Raw genomic sequence first — 22,116 nt, 5'->3', positions numbered from 1 at the left:
TTTGTGGCAGCACCTTTTGTCTGGCAGGAATCTTCATTTGGATTCAATTTTTTAAAAGGTCGGACCGGTCATTGCAGAGCAGGGTAGAAAAAAGGAACAGCAGCTCTTTCCACCAGGAAAAAAAGTCTGGAAGCTTTGTCATGGAGGTGCAGTTGTTGGGGTAGCCTGGGCACTTCTTGGGCAGGAAGAGCTTTCTGTGGTAGCGCCTTTTGTCTGGCAGGAATCTTCATCTGGAGTAAAGTTTTCTGGAGGTGGGACCGGCCATTGAAGAACAGACTTGAAAAAAGGGAACAGCAGCTCTTTCTACCGGGAAAAAAAGTCTGAATCCTTTGGCTTCAGGTGCAGTTCTTGTGGCAGTCTGGGCACTTTTTGGGCAGCAAGAGATTCCTGTGGTGGCCCCTTTTGTCTGGCAGGAATCTTCAGTCGGATTCAATTTTCCAGGAGGTGGGACCGGCCATTGCAGCGCAGGACTGAAAAAAGGGAACAGCAGCTCTTTCCACCAGGAAAAAATCTGGAAGCTTTGGCTTCAGGTGTAGTTTGTGCAGCCTGGGAACTTCTTGGGAAGGAAGAGTTTTTTGTGGCGGCACCTTTTGTCTGGCAGGAATCTTCATTTAGAGTAAATTTTTCAGGAGGTGGGAGAAGCCATTGCAGCAGGGCTGAAAAAAGGGAACAGCAGCTCTTTCCACCAGGAAAAAAAGTCTGGATCTTTTGACGTCAGGTGCAGTTCGTGGGGCAGCCTGGGCACTTCTTGGGCATCAAGACCTTTCTGTGGTGGCACCTTTTGTCTGGCAGGAATCTTCATCTGGAGTAAAGTTTTCTGGAGGTGGGACCGGCCATTGCAGCACAGGACTGCAAAAAGGGAACAGCAGCTCTTTCTACCAGGAAAAAAATCTGGATCCTTTGGCTTCAGGTGTAGTTGGTGCAGCCTGGGTACTTCTTGGGCAGGAAGAGTTTTCTGTGGTGGCACCTTTTGTCTGGCAGGAATCTTCAGTCGGATTCAATTTTCCAGGAGGTGGGACCGGCCATTGCAGCGCAGGACTGAAAAAAGGGAACAGCAGCTCTTTCCCTGAGGAAAAAAAGTCTGGATCCTTTGGCTTCAGGTGTAGTTGTTGCAGCCTGGGTACTTCTTGGGATAGATGAGTTTTCTGTGGTGGCACCTTTTTTCTGGCAGGAATCTTCAGTAGGATTCAGTTTTTAAAAAGGTGGGACTGGAGATTGCAGCGCAGGGCAGAAAAAAAGGAACAGCAGCTCTTTCCCTAAGGAAAAAAAGTCTGGATCCTTTGGCTTCAGGAGTAGTTGGTGGGGCAGCCTGGGCACTTCTTGGGCAGCAAGAGTTTTTTGTAGCGGCAAATTTTGTCTGGCAGGAATATTCATTTGGATTAAATTTTTCACGAGGTGGGACCGGCCATTGCAGAGCAGGCCTGAAAAACGGGAACAGCAGCTCTTCACACCAGGAAAAAATCTGGAAGCTTTGGCTTCAGGTGTAGTTTGTGCAGCCTGGGAACTTCTTGGGAAGGAAGAGTTTTTTGTGGCGGCACCTTTTGTCTGGCAGGAATCTTCATTTAGAGTAAATTTTTCAGGAGGTGGGACGAGCCATTGTAGCAGGGCTGAAAAAAGGGAACAGCAGCTCTTTCACCCAGGGAAAAAAGTCTGGATCTTTTGGCGTCAGGTGCAGTTCTTGGGGCAGCCTGGGCACTTCTTGGGGAACAAGAACTTTCTGTGGTGGCACCTTTTGTCTGGCAGGAATCTTCATTTGGATTCAATTTTCCAGGAGGTGGGACCGGCCATTGCAGAGCAGGGCTGAAAAAAGGGAACAGCAGCTCTTTCCACCAGGAAAAAAGTCTGGAAGCTTTGCCTTTGAGGTGAAGTTGGTGGGGCAGCCTGGGCACTTCTGGGGCAGCAAAGACCTTTCTGTGGTGGCACCATTTCTCTGGCAGGAATCTTTAGTTGGATTCAATTTCTCTGGAGGTGGGACCGGCATTACAGAACAGGACTGAAAAAAGGGAACAGCAGCTCTAGCCACCAGGAAAAAATTCTGGAAGCTTTGTCTTTGAGGTGTAGATTTTGGGACAGCCTGGGCACTTCTTGGGCAGCAAAGACCTTTCTGTAGTGGCACCTTTTCTCTGGCAGGAATCTTCATTTGGATTCAATTTTCCAGGAGGTGGGGCCGGCCATTGCAGCGCAGAGCTTAAAAAAGGGAAAAGCAGCTCTTTCCACCAGGAAAAAATCTGGAAGCTTTGACTTCAGGTGTAGTTTGTGCAGCCTGGAAACTTCTTGGGAAGGTAGAGTTTTTTGTGGTAGCACCTTTTGTCTGGCAGGAATCTTCATTTGGATTCAATTTTTTAAAAGGTGGGACCGGTCATTGCAGAGCAGGGTAGAAAAAAGGAACAGCAGCTCTTTCCACCAGGAAAAAAAGTCTGGAAGCTTTGTCATGGAGGTGCAGTTGTTGGGGTAGCCTGGGCACTTCTTGGGCAGGAAGAGCTTTCTGTGGTAGCGCCTTTTGTCTGGCAGGAATCTTCATCTGGAGTAAAGTTTTCTGGAGGTGGGACCGGCCATTGCAGCACAGCACTGAAAAAAGGGAACAGCAGCTCTTTCTACCAGGAAAAAAAGTCTGGATCCTTTGGTTTTGAGGTGTAGCTGATGGGGCAGCCTGGGCACTTCTTGGGCAGCAAGAGATTCCTGTAGTGGCACCTTTTGTCTAGGAGGAATCTTCATTTGCATTCAATTTTCCAGGAGGTGGGACCGGCCATTGCAGCGCAGGACTGAAAAAAGGGAACAGCAGCTCTTTCCACCAGGAAAAAATCTGGAAGCTTTGGCTTCAGGTGTAGTTTGTGCAGCCTGGGAACTTCTTGGGAAGGAAGAGTTTTTTGTGGCGGCACCTTTTGTCTGGCAGGAATCTTCATTTGGAGTAAATTTTTCAGGAGGTGGGACAAGCCATTGCAGCAGGGCTGAAAAAAGGGAACAGCAGCTCTTTCCACCAGGGAAAAAAGTCTGGAACATTTGACGTCAGGTGCAGTTCTTGGGGCAGCCTGGGCACTTCTTGGGCATCAAGACCTTTCTGTGGTGGCACCTTTTGTCTGGCAGGAATCTTCATCTGGAGTAAAGTTTTCTGGAGGTGGGACCGGCCATTGAAGAACAGGCTTGAAAAAAGGGAACAGCAGCTCTTTCTACCAGGAAAAAAATCTGGATCCTTTGGCTTCAGGTGTAGTTGGTGTAGCCTGGGTACTTCTTGGGCAGGAAGAGTTTTCTGTGGTGGCACCTTTTGTCTGGCAGGAATCTTCATTTGGAGCAAAGTTTTCTGGAGGTGGGACCGGCCATTGAAGAACAGGCTTGAAAAAAGGGAACAGCAGCTCTTTCTACCGGGAAAAAAAGTCTGAATCCTTTGGCTTCAGGTGCAGTTCTTGGGGCAGTCTGGGCACTTTTTGGGCAGCAAGAGATTCCTGTGGTGGCCCCTTTTGTCTGGCAGGAATCTTCAGTCGGATTCAATTTTCCAGGAGGTGGGACCGGCCATTGCAGCGCAGGACTGAAAAAAGGGAACAGCAGCTCTTTCCCTGAGGAAAAAAAGTCTGGATCCTTTGGCTTCAGGTGTAGTTGTTGCAGCCTGGGTACTTCTTGGGATAGATGAGTTTTCTGTGGTGGCACCTTTTTTCTGGCAGGAATCTTCAGTAGGATTCAGTTTTTAAAAAGGTGGGACTGGAGATTGCAGCGCAGGGCAGAAAAAACGGAACAGCAGCTCTTTCCCTAAGGAAAAAAAGTCTGGATCCTTTGGCTTCAGGAGTAGTTGGTGGGGCAGCCTGGGCACTTCTTGGGCAGCAAGAGTTTTTTGTAGTGGCAAATTTTGTCTGGCAGGAATATTCATTTGGATTAAATTTTTCACGAGGTGGGACCGGCCATTGCAGAGCAGGCCTGAAAAACGGGAACAGCAGCTCTTCACACCAGGAAAAAATCTGGAAGCTTTGGCTTCAGGTGTAGTTTGTGCAGCCTGGGAACTTCTTGGGAAGGAAGAGTTTTTTGTGGCGGCACCTTTTGTCTGGCAGGAATCTTCATTTAGAGTAAATTTTTCAGGAGGTGGGACGAGCCATTGTAGCAGGGCTGAAAAAAGGAACAGCAGCTCTTTCCACCAGGAAAAAAAGTCTGGAAGCTTTGTCATGGAGGTGCAGTTGTTGGGGTAGCCTGGGCACTTCTTGGGCAGGAAGAGCTTTCTGTGGTAGTGCCTTTTGTCTGGCAGGAATCTTCATCTGGAGTAAAGTTTTCAGGAGGTGGGACCGGCCATTGAAGAACAGGCTTGAAAAAAGGGAACAGCAGCTCTTTCTACCGGGAAAAAAAGTCTGAATCCTTTGGCTTCAGGTGCAGTTCTTGTGGCAGTCTGGGCACTTTTTGGGCAGCAAGAGATTCCTGTGGTGGCCCCTTTTGTCTGGCAGGAATCTTCAGTCGGATTCAATTTTCCAGGAGGTGGGACCGGCCATTGCAGCGCAGGACTGAAAAAAGGGAACAGCAGCTCTTTCCACCAGGAAAAAATCTGGAAGCTTTGGCTTCAGGTGTAGTTTGTGCAGCCTGGGAACTTCTTGGGAAGGAAGAGTTTTTTGTGGCGGCACCTTTTGTCTGGCAGGAATCTTCATTTAGAGTAAATTTTTCAGGAGGTGGGACGAGCCATTGTAGCAGGGCTGAAAAAAGGGAACAGCAGCTCTTTCACCCAGGGAAAAAAGTCTGGATCTTTTGGCGTCAGGTGCAGTTCTTGGGGCAGCCTGGGCACTTCTTGGGGAACAAGAACTTTCTGTGGTGGCACCTTTTGTCTGGCAGGAATCTTCATTTGGATTCAATATCCAGGAGGTGGGACCGGCCATTGCAGAGCAGGGCTGAAAAATGGAAACAGCAGCTCTTTCCACCAGGAAAAAAGTCTGGAAGCTTTGCCTTTGAGGTGAAGTTGGTGGGGCAGCCTGGGCACTTCTGGGGCAGCAAAGACCTTTCTGTGGTGGCACCATTTCTCTGGCAGGAATCTTTAGTTGGATTCAATTTCTCTGGAGGTGGGACCGGCATTACAGAACAGGACTGAAAAAAGGGAACAGCAGCTCTAGCCACCAGGAAAAAATTCTGGAAGCTTTGTCTTTGAGGTGTAGATTTTGGGACAGTCTGGGCACTTCTTGGGCAGCAAAGACCTTTCTGTAGTGGCACCTTTTCTCTGGCAGGAATCTTCATTTGGATTCAATTTTCCAGGAGGTGGGGCCGGCCATTGCAGCGCAGAGCTTAAAAAAGGGAAAAGCAGCTCTTTCCACCAGGAAAAAATCTGGAAGCTTTGACTTCAGGTGTCGTTTGTGCAGCCTGGAAACTTCTTGGGAAGGTAGAGTTTTTTGTGGCAGCACCTTTTGTCTGGCAGGAATCTTCATTTGGATTCAATTTTTTAAAAGGTCGGACCGGTCATTGCAGAGCAGAGTAGAAAAAAGGAACAGCAGCTCTTTCCACCAGGAAAAAAAGTCTGGAAGCTTTGTCATGGAGGTGCAGTTGTTGGGGTAGCCTGGGCACTTCTTGGGTAGGAAGAGCTTTCTGTGGTAGCGCCTTTTGTCTGGCAGGAATCTTCATCTGGAGTAAAGTTTTCAGGAGGTGGGACCGGCCATTGAAGAACAGGCTTGAAAAAAGGGAACAGCAGCTCTTTCTACCGGGAAAAAAAGTCTGAATCCTTTGGCTTCAGGTGCAGTTCTTGTGGCAGTCTGGGCACTTTTTGGGCAGCAAGAGATTCCTGTGGTGGCCCCTTTTGTCTGGCAGGAATCTTCAGTCGGATTCAATTTTCCAGGAGGTGGGACCGGCCATTGCAGCGCAGGACTGAAAAAAGGGAACAGCAGCTCTTTCCACCAGGAAAAAATCTGGAAGCTTTGGCTTCAGGTGTAGTTTGTGCAGCCTGGGAACTTCTTGGGAAGGAAGAGTTTTTTGTGGCGGCACCTTTTGTCTGGCAGGAATCTTCATTTAGAGTAAATTTTTCAGGAGGTGGGACGAGCCATTGTAGCAGGGCTGAAAAAAGGGAACAGCAGCTCTTTCACCCAGGGAAAAAAGTCTGGATCTTTTGGCGTCAGGTGCAGTTCTTGGGGCAGCCTGGGCACTTCTTGGGGAACAAGAACTTTCTGTGGTGGCACCTTTTGTCTGGCAGGAATCTTCATTTGGATTCAATATCCAGGAGGTGGGACCGGCCATTGCAGAGCAGGGCTGAAAAATGGAAACAGCAGCACTTTCCACCAGGAAAAAAGTCTGGAAGCTTTGCCTTTGAGGTGAAGTTGGTGGGGCAGCCTGGGCACTTCTGGGGCAGCAAAGACCTTTCTGTGGTGGCACCATTTCTCTGGCAGGAATCTTTAGTTGGATTCAATTTCTCTGGAGGTGGGACCGGCATTACAGAACAGGACTGAAAAAAGGGAACAGCAGCTCTAGCCACCAGGAAAAAATTCTGGAAGCTTTGTCTTTGAGGTGTAGATTTTGGGACAGTCTGGGCACTTCTTGGGCAGCAAAGACCTTTCTGTAGTGGCACCTTTTCTCTGGCAGGAATCTTCATTTGGATTCAATTTTCCAGGAGGTGGGGCCGGCCATTGCAGCGCAGAGCTTAAAAAAGGGAAAAGCAGCTCTTTCCACCAGGAAAAAATCTGGAAGCTTTGACTTCAGGTGTCGTTTGTGCAGCCTGGAAACTTCTTGGGAAGGTAGAGTTTTTTGTGGCAGCACCTTTTGTCTGGCAGGAATCTTCATTTGGATTCAATTTTTTAAAAGGTCGGACCGGTCATTGCAGAGCAGGGTAGAAAAAAGGAACAGCAGCTCTTTCCACCAGGAAAAAAAGTCTGGAAGCTTTGTCATGGAGGTGCAGTTGTTGGGGTAGCCTGGGCACTTCTTGGGCAGGAAGAGCTTTCTGTGGTAGCGCCTTTTGTCTGGCAGGAATCTTCATCTGGAGTAAAGTTTTCTGGAGGTGGGACCGGCCATTGAAGAACAGACTTGAAAAAAGGGAACAGCAGCTCTTTCTACCGGGAAAAAAAGTCTGAATCCTTTGGCTTCAGGTGCAGTTCTTGTGGCAGTCTGGGCACTTTTTGGGCAGCAAGAGATTCCTGTGGTGGCCCCTTTTGTCTGGCAGGAATCTTCAGTCGGATTCAATTTTCCAGGAGGTGGGACCGGCCATTGCAGCGCAGGACTGAAAAAAGGGAACAGCAGCTCTTTCCACCAGGAAAAAATCTGGAAGCTTTGGCTTCAGGTGTAGTTTGTGCAGCCTGGGAACTTCTTGGGAAGGAAGAGTTTTTTGTGGCGGCACCTTTTGTCTGGCAGGAATCTTCATTTAGAGTAAATTTTTCAGGAGGTGGGAGAAGCCATTGCAGCAGGGCTGAAAAAAGGGAACAGCAGCTCTTTCCACCAGGAAAAAAAGTCTGGATCTTTTGACGTCAGGTGCAGTTCTTGGGGCAGCCTGGGCACTTCTTGGGCATCAAGACCTTTCTGTGGTGGCACCTTTTGTCTGGCAGGAATCTTCATCTGGAGTAAAGTTTTCTGGAGGTGGGACCGGCCATTGCAGCACAGGACTGCAAAAAGGGAACAGCAGCTCTTTCTACCAGGAAAAAAATCTGGATCCTTTGGCTTCAGGTGTAGTTGGTGCAGCCTGGGTACTTCTTGGGCAGGAAGAGTTTTCTGTGGTGGCACCTTTTGTCTGGCAGGAATCTTCAGTCGGATTCAATTTTCCAGGAGGTGGGACCGGCCATTGCAGCGCAGGACTGAAAAAAGGGAACAGCAGCTCTTTCCCTGAGGAAAAAAAGTCTGGATCCTTTGGCTTCAGGTGTAGTTGTTGCAGCCTGGGTACTTCTTGGGATAGATGAGTTTTCTGTGGTGGCACCTTTTTTCTGGCAGGAATCTTCAGTAGGATTCAGTTTTTAAAAAGGTGGGACTGGAGATTGCAGCGCAGGGCAGAAAAAAAGGAACAGCAGCTCTTTCCCTAAGGAAAAAAAGTCTGGATCCTTTGGCTTCAGGAGTAGTTGGTGGGGCAGCCTGGGCACTTCTTGGGCAGCAAGAGTTTTTTGTAGCGGCAAATTTTGTCTGGCAGGAATATTCATTTGGATTAAATTTTTCACGAGGTGGGACCGGCCATTGCAGAGCAGGCCTGAAAAACGGGAACAGCAGCTCTTCACACCAGGAAAAAATCTGGAAGCTTTGGCTTCAGGTGTAGTTTGTGCAGCCTGGGAACTTCTTGGGAAGGAAGAGTTTTTTGTGGCGGCACCTTTTGTCTGGCAGGAATCTTCATTTAGAGTAAATTTTTCAGGAGGTGGGACGAGCCATTGTAGCAGGGCTGAAAAAAGGGAACAGCAGCTCTTTCACCCAGGGAAAAAAGTCTGGATCTTTTGGCGTCAGGTGCAGTTCTTGGGGCAGCCTGGGCACTTCTTGGGGAACAAGAACTTTCTGTGGTGGCACCTTTTGTCTGGCAGGAATCTTCATTTGGATTCAATTTTCCAGGAGGTGGGACCGGCCATTGCAGAGCAGGGCTGAAAAAAGGGAACAGCAGCTCTTTCCACCAGGAAAAAAGTCTGGAAGCTTTGCCTTTGAGGTGAAGTTGGTGGGGCAGCCTGGGCACTTCTGGGGCAGCAAAGACCTTTCTGTGGTGGCACCATTTCTCTGGCAGGAATCTTTAGTTGGATTCAATTTCTCTGGAGGTGGGACCGGCATTACAGAACAGGACTGAAAAAAGGGAACAGCAGCTCTAGCCACCAGGAAAAAATTCTGGAAGCTTTGTCTTTGAGGTGTAGATTTTGGGACAGCCTGGGCACTTCTTGGGCAGCAAAGACCTTTCTGTAGTGGCACCTTTTCTCTGGCAGGAATCTTCATTTGGATTCAATTTTCCAGGAGGTGGGGCCGGCCATTGCAGCGCAGAGCTCAAAAAAGGGAAAAGCAGCTCTTTCCACCAGGAAAAAATCTGGAAGCTTTGACTTCAGGCGTAGTTTGTGCAGCCTGGAAACTTCTTGGGAAGGTAGAGTTTTTTGTGGTAGCACCTTTTGTCTGGCAGGAATCTTCATTTGGATTCAATATTTTAAAAGGTGGGACCAGTCATTGCAGAGCAGGGTAGAAAAAAGGAACAGCAGCTCTTTCCACCAGAAAAAAAGTCTGGAAGCTTTGTCATGGAGGTGCAGTTGTTGGGGTAGCCTGGGCACTTCTTGGGCAGGAAGAGCTTTCTGTGGTGGCGCCTTTTGTCTGGCAGGAATCTTCATCTGGAGTAAAGTTTTCTGGAGGTGGGACCGGCCATTGCAGCGCAGGACTGAAAAAAGGGAACAGCAACTCTTTCCCTGAGGAAAAAAAGTCTGGATCCTTTGGCTTTCAGGTGTAGTTGTTGCAGCCTGGGTACTTCTTGGGATAGATGAGTTTTCTGTGGTGGCACCTTTTTTCTGCAGGAATCTTCAGTAGGATTCAGTTTTTAAAAAGGTGGGACTGGAGATTGCAGCGCAGGGTAGAAAAAACGGAACAGCAGCTCTTTCCCTAAGGAAAAAAAGTCTGGATCCTTTGGCTTCAGGAGTAGTTGGTGGGGCAGCCTGGGCACTTCTTGGGCAGCAAGAGTTTTTTGTAGTGGCAAATTTTGTCTGGCAGGAATATTCATTTGGATTAAATTTTTCACGAGGTGGGACCGGCCATTGCAGAGCAGGCCTGAAAAACGGGAACAGCAGCTCTTCACACCAGGAAAAAATCTGGAAGCTTTGGCTTCAGGTGTAGTTTGTGCAGCCTGGGAACTTCTTGGGAAGGAAGAGTTTTTTGTGGCGGCACCTTTTGTCTGGCAGGAATCTTCATTTAGAGTAAATTTTTCAGGAGGTGGGACGAGCCATTGTAGCAGTGCTGAAAAAGGGGAACAGCAGCTCTTTCACCCAGGGAAAAAAGTCTGGATCTTTTGGCGTCAGGTGCAGTTCTTGGGGCAGCCTGGGCACTTCTTGGGCATCAAGACGTTTCTGTGGTGGCACCTTTTGTCTGGCAGGAATCTTCATTTGCATTCAATTTTTTACAAGGTGGGACTGGCCATTGCAGAGCAGGGCTGAAAAAAGGGAACAGTAGCTCTTTCCACCAGGAAAAAAAGTCTGGATCCTTTGGTTTTGAGGTGTACTTGGTGGGGCAGCCTGGGCACTTCTTGGGCAGCAAGAGATTCCTGTGGTGGCACCTTTTGTCTGGCAGGAATCTTTATTTGGAGTAAATTTTCCAGGAGGTGGGACCGGCCATTGCAGTGCAGGACTGAAAAAAGGGAACAGCAGCTCTTTCCACCAGGAAAAAAAGTCTGGATCCTTTGGCTTCAGGTGTAGTTGTTGCAGCCTGGGTACTTCTTGGGATAGATGAGTTTTCTGTGGTGGCACCTTTTTTCTGGCAGGAATCTTCAGTAGGATTCAGTTTTTAAAAAGGTGGGACTGGAGATTGCAGCGCAGGGCAGAAAAAACGGAACAGCAGCTCTTTCCCTAAGGAAAAAAAGTCTGGATCCTTTGGCTTCAGGAGTAGTTGGTGGGGCAGCCTGGGCACTTCTTGGGCAGCAAGAGTTTTTTGTAGCGGCAAATTTTGTCTGGCAGGAATATTCATTTGGATTAAATTTTTCACGAGGTGGGACCGGCCATTGCAGAGCAGGCCTGAAAAACGGGAACAGCAGCTCTTCACACCAGGAAAAAATCTGGAAGCTTTGGCTTCAGGTGTAGTTTGTGCAGCCTGGGAACTTCTTGGGAAGGAAGAGTTTTTTGTGGCGGCACCTTTTGTCTGGCAGGAATCTTCATTTAGAGTAAATTTTTCAGGAGGTGGGACGAGCCATTGTAGCAGGGCTGAAAAAAGGGAACAGCAGCTCTTTCACCCAGGGAAAAAAGTCTGGATCTTTTGGCGTCAGGTGCAGTTCTTGGGGCAGCCTGGGCACTTCTTGGGGAACAAGAACTTTCTGTGGTGGCACCTTTTGTCTGGCAGGAATCTTCATTTGGATTCAATATCCAGGAGGTGGGACCGGCCATTGCAGAGCAGGGCTGAAAAAAGGGAACAGCAGCTCTTTCCACCAGGAAAAAAGTCTGGAAGCTTTGCCTTTGAGGTGAAGTTGGTGGGGCAGCCTGGGCACTTCTGGGGCAGCAAAGACCTTTCTGTGGTGGCACCATTTCTCTGGCAGGAATCATTAGTTGGATTCAATTTCTCTGGAGGTGGGACCGGCCATTGAAGAGCAGGTCTGGAAAAAGGGAACTGCAGCTCTTTCCACCAGAAAAAAAGTCTGGAAGCTTTGGCTTTGAGGTGAATTTGGTGGGGCAGCCTGGGCACTTCTGGGGCAGCAAAGACCTTTCTATGGTGGCACCTTTGGTCTGGCAGGAATCTTCATTTGGAGCAAAGTTTTCTGGAGGTGGGACCGGCCATTGAAGAACAGGCTTGAAAAAAGGGAACAGCAGCTCTTTCTACCGGGAAAAAAAGTCTGGATCCTTTGGCTTCAGGTGCAGTTCTTGGGGCAGTCTGGGCACTTTTTGGGCAGCAAGAGATTCCTGTGGGGGCCCCTTTTGTCTGGCAGGAATCTTCAGTCGGATTCAATTTTCCAGGAGGTGGGACCGGCCATTGCAGCGCAGGACTGAAAAAAGGGAACAGCAGCTCTTTCCCTGAGGAAAAAAAGTCTGGATCCTTTGGCTTCAGGTGTAGTTGTTGCAGCCTGGGTACTTCTTGGGATAGATGAGTTTTCTGTGGTGGCACCTTTTTTCTGGCAGGAATCTTCAGTAGGATTCAGTTTTTAAAAAGGTGGGACTGGAGATTCCAGCGCAGGGCAGAAAAAACGGAACAGCAGCTCTTTCCCTAAGGAAAAAAAGTCTGGATCCTTTGGCTTCAGGAGTAGTTGGTGGGGCAGCCTGGGCACTTCTTGGGCAGCAAGAGTTTTTTGTAGCGGCAAATTTTGTCTGGCAGGAATATTCATTTGGATTAAATTTTTCACGAGGTGGGACCGGCCATTGCAGAGCAGGCCTGAAAAACGGGAACAGCAGCTCTTCACACCAGGAAAAAATCTGGAAGCTTTGGCTTCAGGTGTAGTTTGTGCAGCCTGGGAACTTCTTGGGAAGGAAGAGTTTTTTGTGGCGGCACCTTTTGTCTGGCAGGAATCTTCATTTAGAGTAAATTTTTCAGGAGGTGGGACGAGCCATTGTAGCAGGGCTGAAAAAAGGGAACAGCAGCTCTTTCACCCAGGGAAAAAAGTCTGGATCTTTTGGCGTCAGGTGCAGTTCTTGGGGCAGCCTGGGCACTTCTTGGGGAAAAAGAACTTTCTGTGGTGGCACCTTTTGTCTGGCAGGAATCTTCATTTGGATTCAATTTTCCAGGAGGTGGGACCGGCCATTGCAGAGCAGGGCTGAAAAAAGGGAACAGCAGCTCTTTCCACCAGGAAAAAAGTCTGGAAGCTTTGCCTTTGAGGTGAAGTTGGTGGGGCAGCTTGGGCACTTCTGGGGCAGCAAAGACCTTTCTATGGTGGCACCTTTTGTCTGGCAGGAATCTTTAGTTGGATTCAATTTCTCTGGAGGTGGGACCGGCCATTGAAGAGCAGGTCTGGAAAAAGGGAACTGCAGCTCTTTCCACCAGGAAAAAAGTCTGGAAGCTTTGGCTTCAGGTGAAGTTGGTGGGGCAGCCTGGGCACTTCTGGGGCAGCAAAGACCTTTCTGTGGTGGCACCATTTCTCTGGCAGGAATCTTTAGTTGGATTCAATTTCTCTGGAGGTGGGACCGGCATTACAGAACAGGACTGAAAAAAGGGAACAGCAGCTCTAGCCACCAGGAAAAAATTCTGGAAGCTTTGTCTTTGAGGTGTAGATTTTGGGACAGCCTGGGCACTTCTTGGGCAGCAAAGACCTTTCTGTAGTGGCACCTTTTCTCTGGCAGGAATCTTCATTTGGATTCAATTTTCCAGGAGGTGGGGCCGGCCATTGCAGCGCAGAGCTCAAAAAAGGGAAAAGCAGCTCTTTCCACCAGGAAAAAATTTGGAAGCTTTGACTTCAGGCGTAGTTTGTGCAGCCTGGAAACTTCTTGGGAAGGTAGAGTTTTTTGTGGTAGCACCTTTTGTCTGGCAGGAATCTTCATTTGGATTCAATTTTTTAAAAGGTGGGACCGGTCATTGCAGAGCAGGGTAGAAAAAAGGAACAGCAGCTCTTTCCACCAGGAAAAAAAGTCTGGAAGCTTTGTCATGGAGGTGCAGTTGTTGGGGTAGCCTGGGCACTTCTTGGGCAGGAAGAGCTTTCTGTGGTGGCGCCTTTTGTCTGGCAGGAATCTTCATCTGGAGTAAAGTTTTCTGGAGGTGGGACGAGCCATTGTAGCAGGGCTGAAAAAAGGGAACAGCAGCTCTTTCACCCAGGGAAAAAAGTCTGGATCTTTTGGCGTCAGGTGCAGTTCTTGGGGCAGCCTGGGCACTTCTTGGGCAGCAAGAGATTCCTGTAGTGGCACCTTTTGTCTAGGAGGAATCTTCATTTGCATTCAATTTTCCAGGAGGTGGGACCGGCCATTGCAGCGCAGGTCTGAAAAAAGGGAACAGCAGCACTTTCCACCAGGAAAAAATCTGGAAGCTTTGGCTTCAGGTGTAGTTTGTGCAGCCTGGGAACTTCTTGGGAAGGAAGAGTTTTTTGTGGCGGCACCTTTTGTCTAGCAGGAATCTTCATTTGGAGTAAATTTTTCAGGAGGTGGGACAAGCCATTGCAGCAGGGCTGAAAAAAGGGAACAGCAGCTCTTTCCACCAGGGAAAAAAGTCTGGATCTTTTGACGTCAGGTGCAGTTCTTGGGGCAGCCTGGGCACTTCTTGGGCATCAAGACCTTTCTGTGGTGGCACCTTTTGTCTGGCAGGAATCTTCATCTGGAGTAAAGTTTTCTGGAGGTGGGACCGGCCATTGCAGCACAGGACTGCAAAAAGGGAACAGCAGCTCTTTCTACCAGGAAAAAAATCTGGATCCTTTGGTTTCAGGTGTAGTTGGTGCAGCCTGGGTACTTCTTGGGCAGGAAGAGTTTTCTGTGGTGGCACCTTTGGTCTGGCAGGAATCTTCATTTGGAGCAAAGTTTTCTGGAGGTGGGACCGGCCATTGAAGAACAGGCTTGAAAAAAGGGAACAGCAGCTCTTTCTACCGGGAAAAAAAGTCTGAATCCTTTGGCTTCAGGTGCAGTTCTTGGGGCAGTCTGGGCACTTTTTGGGCAGCAAGAGATTCCTGTGGGGGCCCCTTTTGTCTGGCAGGAATCTTCAGTCGGATTCAATTTTCCAGGAGGTGGGACCGGCCATTGCAGCGCAGGACTGAAAAAAGGGAACAGCAGCTCTTTCCCTGAGGAAAAAAAGTCTGGATCCTTTGGCTTCAGGTGTAGTTGTTGCAGCCTGGGTACTTCTTGGGATAGATGAGTTTTCTGTGGTGGCACCTTTTTTCTGGCAGGAATCTTCAGTAGGATTCAGTTTTTAAAAAGGTGGGACTGGAGATTGCAGCGCAGGGCAGAAAAAACGGAACAGCAGCTCTTTCCCTAAGGAAAAAAAGTCTGGATCCTTTGGCTTCAGGAGTAGTTGGTGGGGCAGCCTGGGCACTTCTTGGGCAGCAAGAGTTTTTTGTAGCGGCAAATTTTGTCTGGCAGGAATATTCATTTGGATTAAATTTTTCACGAGGTGGGACCGGCCATTGCAGAGCAGGCCTGAAAAACGGGAACAGCAGCTCTTCACACCAGGAAAAAATCTGGAAGCTTTGGCTTCAGGTGTAGTTTGTGCAGCCTGGGAACTTCTTGGGAAGGAAGAGTTTTTTGTGGCGGCACCTTTTGTCTGGCAGGAATCTTCATTTAGAGTAAATTTTTCAGGAGGTGGGACGAGCCATTGTAGCAGGGCTGAAAAAAGGGAACAGCAGCTCTTTCACCCAGGGAAAAAAGTCTGGATCTTTTGGCGTCAGGTGCAGTTCTTGGGGCAGCCTGGGCACTTCTTGGGGAACAAGAACTTTCTGTGGTGGCACCTTTTGTCTGGCAGGAATCTTCATTTGGATTCAATTTTCCAGGAGGTGGGACCGGCCATTGCAGAGCAGGGCTGAAAAAAGGGAACAGCAGCTCTTTCCACCAGGAAAAAAGTCTGGAAGCTTTGCCTTTGAGGTGAAGTTGGTGGGGCAGCCTGGGCACTTCTGGGGCAGCAAAGACCTTTCTGTGGTGGCACCATTTCTCTGGCAGGAATCTTTAGTTGGATTCAATTTCTCTGGAGGTGGGACCGGCCATTGAAGAGCAGGTCTGGAAAAAGGGAACTGCAGCTCTTTCCACCAGAAAAAAAGTCTGGAAGCTTTGGCTTTGAGGTGAATTTGGTGAGGCAGCCTGGGCACTTCTGGGGCAGCAAAGACCTTTCTATGGTGGCACCTTTGGTCTGGCAGGAATCTTCATTTGGAGCAAAGTTTTCTGGAGGTGGGACCGGCCATTGAAGAACAGGCTTGAAAAAAGGGAACAGCAGCTCTTTCTACCGGGAAAAAAAGTCTGAATCCTTTGGCTTCAGGTGCAGTTCTTGGGGCAGTCTGGGCACTTTTTGGGCAGCAAGAGATTCCTGTGGTGGCCCCTTTTGTCTGGCAGGAATCTTCAGTCGGATTCAATTTTCCAGGAGGTGGGACCGGCCATTGCAGCGCAGGACTGAAAAAAGGGAACAGCAGCTCTTTCCCTGAGGAAAAAAAGTCTGGATCCTTTGGCTTCAGGTGTAGTTGTTGCAGCCTGGGTACTTCTTGGGATAGATGAGTTTTCTGTGGTGGCACCTTTTTTCTGGCAGGAATCTTCAGTAGGATTCAGTTTTTAAAAAGGTGGGACTGGAGATTGCAGCGCAGGGCAGAAAAAACGGAACAGCAGCTCTTTCCCTAAGGAAAAAAAGTCTGGATCCTTTGGCTTCAGGAGTAGTTGGTGGGGCAGCCTGGGCACTTCTTGGGCAGCAAGAGTTTTTTGTAGCGGCAAATTTTGTCTGGCAGGAATATTCATTTGGATTAAATTTTTCACGAGGTGGGACCGGCCATTGCAGAGCAGGCCTGAAAAACGGGAACAGCAGCTCTTCACACCAGGAAAAAAGCCTGGATCCTTTGGCTTTGAGGTGCAGTTGGTGAGGCAGCCTGGGCACTTCTTCGGATAGATGAGTTCTCTGTGGTGGCACCTTTTGTATGGCAGGAATCTTCAGTCGGATTCAATTTTCCAGGAGGTTGGACCGGCCATTGCAGCGCAGGTCTGAAAAAAGGGAACAGCAGCTCTTTCCACCAGGAAAAAATTCTGGAAGCTTTGGTTTCAGGTGTAGTTGGTGGGGCAGCCTGGGAACTTCTTGGGCATCAAGACCTTTCTGTGGTGGCACCTTTTGTCTGGCAGGAATCTTCATCTGGAGTAAAGTTTTCTGGAAGTGGGAACGGCCCTTGCAGCACAGGTCTGAAAATAGGGAACAGCAGCTCTTTCACCCAGGGAAAAAAGTCTGGATCCTTTCGCTTCAGGTGCAGTTCTTTCGGCAGCCTGGGCACTTCTTGGGCAGCAAAGACCTTTCTGTGTTGGCCCCATTTGTCTGGCAGGAATCTTCATTTGGATTCAATGTTCCAGGAGGTGGGACCAGCCATTGCAGAGCAGGTCTGAAAAAAGGGAACAGCAGCTCTTTCCACCAGGAAAAAAGTCTGGAAGTTTTGTCTTTGAGGTGAAGTTGGTGGGGCAGCCTGGGCACTTCTGGGGCAGCAAAGACCTTTCTGTGGTGGCACCATTTCTCTGGCAGGAATCTTTAGTTGGATTCAATTTCTCTGGAGGTGGGACCGGCATTACAGAACAGGACTGAAAAAAGGGAACAGCAGCTCTTTCTACCAGGAAAAAATGTCTGGGACTTTTGGCTTTGAGGTGTAGATTTTGGGGCAGCCTGAGCACTTCTTGGGCAGCAAAGACCTTTCTGTAGTGGCACCTTTTCTCTGGCAGGAATCTTCATTTGGATTCAATTTTCCAGGAGGTGGGACCGGCCATTGCAGCGCAGAGCTTAAAAAAGGGAAAAGCAGCTCTTTCCACCAGGAAAAAATCTGGAAGCTTTGACTTCAGGTGTCGTTTGTGCAGCCTGGAAACTTCTTGGGAAGGTAGAGTTTTTTGTGGTAGCACCTTTTGTCTGGCAGGAATCTTCATTTGCATTCAATTTTCCAGGAGGTGGGACGAGCCATTGCAGCGCAGGTCTGAAAAAAGGGAACAGCAGCTCTTTCCACTAGGAAAAAATCTGGAAGCTTTGACTTCAGGTGTAGTTGGTGGGGCAGCCTGGGCACTTCTTGGGAAGGAAGAGTTTTTTGTGGCGGTACCTTTCGTCTGTCAAAAATCTTCATTTGGATTAAATTTTTTAAAAGGTGGGACCGGTCATTGCAGAGCAGGGTTGAAAAAAGGAACAGCAGCTCTTTCCACCAGGAAAAAAAAGTCTGGATCCTTTGTCTTTGAGGTTCAGTTGTTGGGGCAGCGTGGGCACTTCTTGGGCAGCAAAAACCTTTCTGTGGTGGCACTTTTTGTCTGGCAGGAATCTTCATCTGGAGTAAAGTTTTCTGGAGGTGGGACCGGCCGTTGCAGAGCAGGGCTGAAAAAAGGGAACAGCAGCTCTTTCCACCAGGAAAAAATGTCTGGATCCTTTGGCTTTGAGGTGCAGTTGTTGGGGCCACCTTGGCACTTCTTGGGCAGCAAGAGATTCCTGTGATGGCACCTTTTGTCTCTGAGGTGTTTTTTCCCTGTTATCAAGTCCTTTATGGTGTCAGTCACAGAGCACTGGGACTGCTCACAGGGCATGATGAAGGAACACAGCAGCAGTGTGGAAAGAGGAGGTAGAAAAATACATTCCTGTATCTAATTGCCTTCTTCAGTTAGAGAAATTGCTAATCTTGTGACAATTTTTGTACTGGACCCTTCTAAGGATGTACGTTTGCCCAGACCTTTTGCTCCAGATGTGCCAGCTACACCAAATGAAACCAGAGAGAATCTCAGTGAAGCCAAAAATCAGCTCTTATGGCACTTGGCACTCTATGGGGTTTAGCACTGGAGCTCAATCTCTCTGGGATGGCTGGTCCAGAACAGTTCATTTAATGAATGGTGCTGTTGCTGAACTTCCCTGGGCACATTGCAATTGGCTACTGAGGCTGAAAGGTTTCCTCGAAGGATTTTTATCTTTTGAAACTACAGGCTGAATTTTAGGGATAAACTCCAGTATTCTGAAAGTGGAAAGTTGATCAAACAGAAAAGACTGTTTCTTCTACAACAGATTTGAAATAGTCCACTTGTAAAAATCACAAAGCTTGAAGTCTACTCAGCAGAGCTGATTCCTCATCTGCACTGATCATCAGCAACTGGCCTCTCTCCTATTTCAGGGTCTCATCTGTGTACACTGGATTAAGGCCTCCTAACTTCTTAAGAAAAGTAGTGTTATAAGCTCACAGTTCTGGCAAGGTTTCCTTAGTAGATGGGTTGAAAAGCAAAACTTTGTTGCCATGACCAACGAATGCAGAGCCCAAGGTTGTTTGTGGTGCTAGCTTTGCTCCACTCTCTAATAACTTCTGTCCAGATCAGCGCTGGCAACAAGAATTCCAGGTTAACGCTTGTTTCATTTTTCAGGCTTTGCATTTCAAGAATGGGGAGTTGTTATTGGAAACTCTGCCATGGCTGTCAGTAACAGCCTTGGAAAATAGTTTTTCTTATTTCTGAGGGAGAAGTTGCCAACCCAGCTTTGGAGTATGCAAATAGTTGAATGACTTGTTGTACAATTGGAAATAAAAATCAATACATTTGGTCTGATTAATGTCTTAAGTTATATTTGGCTAAAGAGTTCTTTTCTTGTTACCTTCTTTAAAAAATAGGACCCATAAGCAGAAAGGTGATCTCCTGAAGTATTGCAACCTTTTAAGTCCACTTGTTGCCACACAACAATAGCATGCCAATATCACATCCAAAGATACAGAATCTTACAGAGATACACACAAATATAGACCTATACATATCTATGCATGCATATCTATCTACCTATACATATCTATACATATCTATACAAATACACACAAGAAAGTCTGGGGTTCCTGATGAGAGTTCTACACGGGTAATGAACAGAGGACTGGTTTGATGTGTCACACAACTGTGGGGACCATGAATGTATGTTCTGAGCTTTGATTTACTGACCTGGTTTGTAACTGCCTGCCTTCCCTCTGGGGGGAACACAGGCCTCTATTTTGCACGCTCTGTTTTGTTTCACTTGGCAGTGTAGACTAGGGGCAGAAGAGTTTTTGGAGCCAAACAGCTCGATCCTGATTCAGTTCCTTTAGTGGTGCCTAAAACTCAGGAGCTGGACTCCACGGTGCCGGTGGGACCCTCCCAACTCAGCACGTTGTTCCATGATTCCATCAAGTCCATCTGTCAGCCCAGCACTGCCCCAGCAACCCCCAAACCACTAAAGCGTGTCAGCCATGGCCAGATGCAGGCGCCTCTGAAACACCTGCCGGGGTGCTGGCTCCGCCTGGGCAACCCATTGCAGTGCCCGAGCCCCCCCGAAAAACACAGCGAGAAACCTTTGTCCAGGAGCTGACCTGAAGCTCCCCTGCCTCAGCCTCGGGCCACGTCCCCCGCTCCTCCCAGCGCAGGCTCCTTTCCAGCAGCCCCCTCGGCAGAAGGCGGCTCAGGGCTCCCCTCTGCCCCCCCGGCCGGCTCCGCTCCGGCCCCGCTCCCGCCACGGCCCCGCTCGGCTCTGCACGGGGAAGGAACGCGCCCAGCCCCGGCCCGACACCCCCGGGAGCCGCGCACAGGGGATTCCTGCCCGGGGGTCACTGCCCGGGGTCGTTCACCGCGGGTCATTCACCGGGGGTCCCTCCCCGGGGGTCACTTGCAAGGGGTTGTTCACCGCGGGTCATTCACCGGGGGTCCCTCCCCAGGGGTCACTTACCGGGGCTTCTCCCCCTGCGGGTCGCTCACCGGGTGTCACTTACTGGGGGTCGCTCACCGGGTGTCACTTACTGGGTGTCGCTCACCGGGGGTCGCTCACCAGCGGCCACTCGCCGGGGGCCGCACACGGGGGGTCCCTCCCCCGGGGCCGCGCACCGGGGACCACTCGCCGGGGGTCTCGGGGCCGCTGCCCGGGGTCTCTGCCCGGGGTCTCTGCCCGGGGGCCGCTCAGCGGCAGCGCTCCCGCTCCCGGCCCCGCCCCGCCCGCTCTCACCCAAACCCCACCAACCGCCCCTCTCGGACCCGCCCCCGCCCCGCCCAAGCCCCGCCTCGCCCCGCCCACTCCGCCGCCTCCCATTGGCTGCGCACGTTCGGCCCTGGAGCGAGGAGCGCGCGGGGAGCGTTGCCTGGAAACCGGCCAGGGAATCCCGGGAATCCTCGAGGCGCCGGCGCTGCCCCCCCACTCCTGGAGCAGCGGCCGGGCCCGCCCGGGGAGCGGGCACTCAGCGCCCGGCTGCGGCCGCCAAAACGGGCAGGGAAGCGGGCGCGCGGGAGGCGGGCTCCGGGCCCCGGGCAGCAAGGAGCCCTTAACTTATATTCGGCTAAAGAGTTCTTTTCTTGTTACCTTCTTTAAAAAACAGAACCCACAAGTAGAAAGGTGATCTCCTAAAGTGTTGCAACCTTTTAAGTCCACTTGTTGCCACACAACAATAGCATGCCAATATCACATCCAAAGATACAGAATCTTACAGAGATACACACAAATATAGACCTATACATATCTATGTATGCATATCTATCTACCTATACCTATCTATACATATCTATACAAATACACACAAGAAAGTTTGGGGGTCCTGATGACAGTTCTACACGGGTAATGAACAGAGGACTGGTTTGATGAGTCATACAACTGTGGGGACCATGAATGTAAGCTCTGAGCTTTACTTTATTGTCCCGGTTTGTAACTGCCTGACTTCCCTTTGGGGGGAACACAGGCCTCTATTTTGCACGCTCTGTTTTGTTTCACTTGGCAGTGCAGACTAGGGGCAGAAGAATTTTTGAAGCCAAACAGCTCGATCCTGATTCAGTTCCTTTAGTGGTGCCTAAAACTCAGGAGCTGGACCCCACGGTGCCGGTGGGACCCTCCCAACTCAGCATGTTCCATGATTCCATCAAGTCCAACTGTCAGCCCAGCACTGCCCCAGAAACCCCCAAACCACTAAAGCGTGTCAGCCATGGCCAGATGCAGGCGCCTCTGAAACACCTGCCGGGGTGCTGGCTCCGCCTGGGCAACCCATTGCAGTGCCCGAGCCCCCCCGAAAAACACAGCGAGAAACCTTTGTCCAGGAGCTGACCTGAAGCTCCCCTGCCTCAGCCTCGGGCCACGTCCCCCGCTCCTCCCAGCGCAGGCTCCTTTCCAGCAGCCCCCTCGGCAGAAGGCGGCTCAGGGCTCCCCTCTGCCCCCCCGGCCGGCTCCGCTCCGGCCCCGCTCCCGCCACGGCCCCGCTCGGCTCTGCACGGGGAAGGAACGCGCCCAGCCCCGGCCCGACACCCCCGGGGGCCGCGCACCGGGGGACTGTCCCCGAGGTTCACTCACCGGGGGTCCCTGCCCGGGTGTCACTTACCAGGGCTTGTTCACCGCGGATCGCTCACCGGGGGTCCCTCCGCAGGGGTCACTTACCTGGGCTTCTTCCCCGCGAGTCGCTCACCGGGTGTCACTTACTGGGCGTCGCTCCCCGGGGGTCGCTCACCAGCGGCCACTCGCCGGGGGCCGCGCACGGGGGGTCCCTCCCCCGGGGCCGCGCACCGGGGGCCACTCGCCGGGGCTCTCGGGGCCGCTGCCCGGGGTCTCTGCCCGGGGGCCGCTCAGCGGCAGCGCTCCCGCTCCCGGCCCCGCCCCGCCCGCTCCCACCCAAACCCCACCAACCGCCCCTCTCGGCCCCGCCCCCGCCCCGCCCAAGCCCCGCCTCGCCCCGCCCACTCCGCCGCCTCCCATTGGCTGCGCACCTTCGGCCCTGGAGCGAGGAGCGCGCGGGGAGCGTTGCCTGGAAACCGGCCAGGGAATCCCGGGAATCCTCGAGGCGCCGGCGCTGCCCCCCCACTCCTGGAGCAGCGGCCGGGCCCGCCCGGGGAGCGGGCACTCAGCGCCCGGCTGCGGCCGCCAAAACGGGCAGGGAAGCAGGCGCGCGGGAGGCGGGCTCCGGGCCCCGGGCAGCGAGGAGCCCTGAAAAGAACAAAAGTGTTGGAAGAGAGGGAACTCATCGCACCGTCACAGAACAGG

The 22,116-nt window shown here is 50.7% G+C and overlaps 1 pseudogene; it reads right to left on the bottom strand.

Moving 5' to 3' along the window:
- LOC127463453 (zinc finger protein 91-like) overlaps window positions 1-22,116 on the bottom strand; it is a 307,626-nt pseudogene that overhangs the window by 104,791 nt on the left and 180,719 nt on the right.

The sequence above is a fragment of the Manacus candei genome, unplaced genomic scaffold (genome assembly GCF_025592945.1).
Source record: "Manacus candei isolate 608988 ecotype Guabito, Panama unplaced genomic scaffold, ASM2559294v1 h1tg000161l, whole genome shotgun sequence".
Taxonomy (NCBI): domain Eukaryota; kingdom Metazoa; phylum Chordata; class Aves; order Passeriformes; family Pipridae; genus Manacus; species Manacus candei.
The sequence above is the reverse complement of the archived record's forward strand: the minus strand, read 5'-3'. Positions and strand labels throughout refer to the sequence as shown.